Source organism: Drosophila arizonae, chromosome X (genome assembly GCF_054131065.1).
Source record: "Drosophila arizonae isolate 15081-1271.41 chromosome X, UAZ_ARI_1.0, whole genome shotgun sequence".
In the NCBI taxonomy this organism is placed as follows: Eukaryota; Metazoa; Arthropoda; class Insecta; order Diptera; family Drosophilidae; genus Drosophila; species Drosophila arizonae.
The window spans coordinates 2,453,919-2,457,395 of NC_142927.1; positions in this window are offsets into that span (position 1 = coordinate 2,453,919).

The following is a 3,477-nucleotide window of genomic DNA, read 5'->3' on the forward strand; positions in this document are numbered from 1 at the left end:
AAGGGTTGTGGAGATGGGAGTTGGGAAAAAGAAGTTGGGAGTTTGGTTTGAGCACATTTCGGATACAATTTTAATTATGGCAACCGTAAGCTTTTGGTTGTAAATATTTGAGAGTGCCCGATAACGTCGACGATTTTCATAAATAATATAGACAGGACCTTCCGTCCTGCCCCACCCCCCCACACACTGAGGAGTGCTCCGTCAGGCGGTGGCCTGAGCCTGAGCTTGAGTGCCAGCCCGTAGACCGATAAGCGAGGAGGCGGCTCGAGATGCGTGTATGCTTGTCAGTATATGCGTGTGTATGTGTGTGTGTGTGTGTGCCTACGCACTGCCAGCACTGCCTCAACCGCTGCTCAAGTCCTCAACTCCTCAACCCCTGCGCCTGTTTGCCTTTTTAAAGACAAAAGGATTTACTTTGTGGTGCCAGCTCACCCGCCCGCTCACCCACCCGCCCGCTCGCTCGCCCATTCCGGCGTATGTCGCTTTATCTGGCACTGCGGCTGCGGCTGTTTGCCTGCCTGCTGATTAGACCGCCAGGGCAGGCGCCACCCGCACTACCCGCACCACCCGCAGCAAACATTAGCGGATCTCATGACGCGTCGCTTGATAACAGCGAGCGACAACGAGCGGAGCATACGGCGCATCCTGAGTGTCCTGCCTGAGCTAACCCGTTAGCTGACGAGCCACCCAACCACTTCATCGCCCATGCCACAAATCAACCCTCAGCCCGCTTAGCATCCGAAGACGTTGCGACTGATTTGTGATTTGTGATTTCTGGATTTGGATTTCCAAAATTTCTGCTTTCTTTCTTACGCTCGCTCTCAGCTCCACGCGACGCGACGCGACTCGACTCGACTCGACTTGATTCAACTCGACTGTTGTTCATCAAAAAACATTCACGTGGACTTTGCGTGTGGCCCGCATCTTCATTTTACAGCCAAAGCAAACAGCACACACACACACACACACACACGCACGCACTCAACCCCTTCTTCTAGGGAGTGGGAAGGCTGGGGAATGGGGCTTGGGACAGACAGTTTTTGACGAGCACTTCTTAATTTATGATAAGGGTTTTCGGAAAATTGGAAAATGTTCAAATGCTGCCAGCTACTTTTTTGGGCCAAGCAAACACACACACAGTATGGGCGTGGCACTGTCTGTACGTGTGTGTTTGTGTGTGTATGTTTGCATAAACGAACCTACGGGTTTTAAACAACTCGCTTCTCTTTTTTTCCTGTGCAGCGAACGAGTTGGAGGCGTGGGCGACCCGGTTCACGTAATGAGCTGCAAAAGCATTTGAATTATTTTTAACCCCGACGACATTGTGCCCTTGAGATCAACACATACGCACACACACACACACACACGCACATGTGTGCTTGATTTTGAAAGCGCGTAGCGAAATTTGATTTAGGATTTTTAATTTTGTGCTACTCATATTTTTTTTTTTTTTTAATTATGCTGAGTAAAAAAGGATTTACAGCACTCACACACACAGACACACACACGCACACAGACACACTGAGCTGTCGTTTATCTTGCTTTTTCGAAAATTAATTAAATCTGCACACATTTGCAGCTGCCTTTCTATTACTTTTCTTTTTTTTTTTGTATTTGAAGCTTTTAATGCTCGCTCACGAGATGAAAAGTGGGCATATACGGATTAGACTACTCTATATATAGCATATATAGAGGGTGACCCAGCAAGAATGTTTTATTTGCAATACGTATATTGAAGACAGAAATTTCGGTATAGTGTTAGTTTAAGACTTAGTCTAAGTCTAATACGCTTAGATATGCCATTTGCTCGAAACTCTAACTTGGGCCCATATAATGTGTTAAACTAATTAATCAGTTGATAATTTGTAATGTCAAATTTGTTAGGCAATCGAAGCTGGTGATAAGTTTGAGCAGGAGTCAGTAAAAACATCTAAATATTTAGGGAAGTTAGGATCGACCGCTTATCAAACAGCAGAAAAGAGCCAAGCGTAGCACTGATAGATAATATTTGATTCATTTCCTAAGAACTTGACTGCAACTTCAAAAGAAGCCGAGAAGTATCATAGGACTCTAAATTATTTATATTTATATATCATAGAAATATGTATATAGTTCTCTCTAGATGTACAGCTTTCATATAGTGGAGCCACAGACTCTGATCTACATCTCTATGCATCTCTCCATATATATCTCTCTCTATATATCTCTCTCTCCTTATCCATATACAATATATACAAAGTGATTTATTTAAAATGATAATTATGAAGTAATATATCTATACTTTTCTATGGAGTGATTTACAGACAGATCCATATATCATCTATAGATATTGATTACCTAGTTCTATCCGTATAGCTTGTTATTTACACTGATCTCTACATATTGATCTGAGTACAGCGTTCTCCATGCAACTCTATATCTGTATAGATATATCAATGCAGATCTATAAGCCCATCACTCATCTAAAACATTGATACCTATATATACCACTTTTTCTCTATCTCTATCTCTATCTCTATCTCTATCTCTATCTCTATCTCTATCTCTATCTCTATCTCTATCTCTATCTCTATCTGTATTTCTATCTTTATCTCTAACTCTATCTCTATCTCTATCTCTATCTCTATCTCTATCTCTATCTCTATCTCTATCTCTATCTCTATCTCTATCTCTATCTCTATCTCTATCTCTATCTCTATCTCTATCTCTATCTCTATCTCTATCTCTATCTCTATCTCTATCTCTATCTCTATCTCTATCTCTATCTCTATCTCTATCTCTATCTGTATTTCTATCTCTATCTCTATCTCTATCTCTATCTCTATCTCTATCTCTATCTCTATCTCTATCTCTATCTCTATCTCTATCTCTATCTCTATCTCCATCTCTATCTCTATAGACATCGTTCTACATGCAACTCTCTGTATGCCTACTCCATAGGTAAGTCTTTAGCTATACAAATCTTGAAAATTCAAATTCTCTGTAACTTTTCGCATATTTTTGAAGCAGTGAGCATGCATTATGCCGTTGCCTACGCCCGACTGCAATGCTTTTACTTATTTTTAGTTTTGGTTGTTTTTGCTGTCGTCTTCTGCTGTCGCCCTGTCGCCGGGCAATTAAAAAGCTTTTACAGCTATCAAAATTGAAATGTGTGAACGTTTCCTTTGTTTATTCCTATTCTGGCACACTCTCCATCTCACTCCCTCCCTAGTTCTGCCTGAATTTATCTCGTCCTCGCTCTCCTACTCTCCCTCTCTCAGCTTGCTCACGCTGTCTGCCTGCAGTCTGGCAACGCCGCTGGCGCACTCCACCGATAAGCCCGCCAAACTTGTTTATAGTTTAAGCGCTTGCCATTTGCATACTGCACGCTGTCCGCCAGCCACGCCCACAAGCCCGCACAAGCGCCTCCTGTGTCTAGCTGAGCCGCCTCTGCGCTGCGGCATATTCCCATGATAAAGTGTCCCGTTGCCAGCGGCA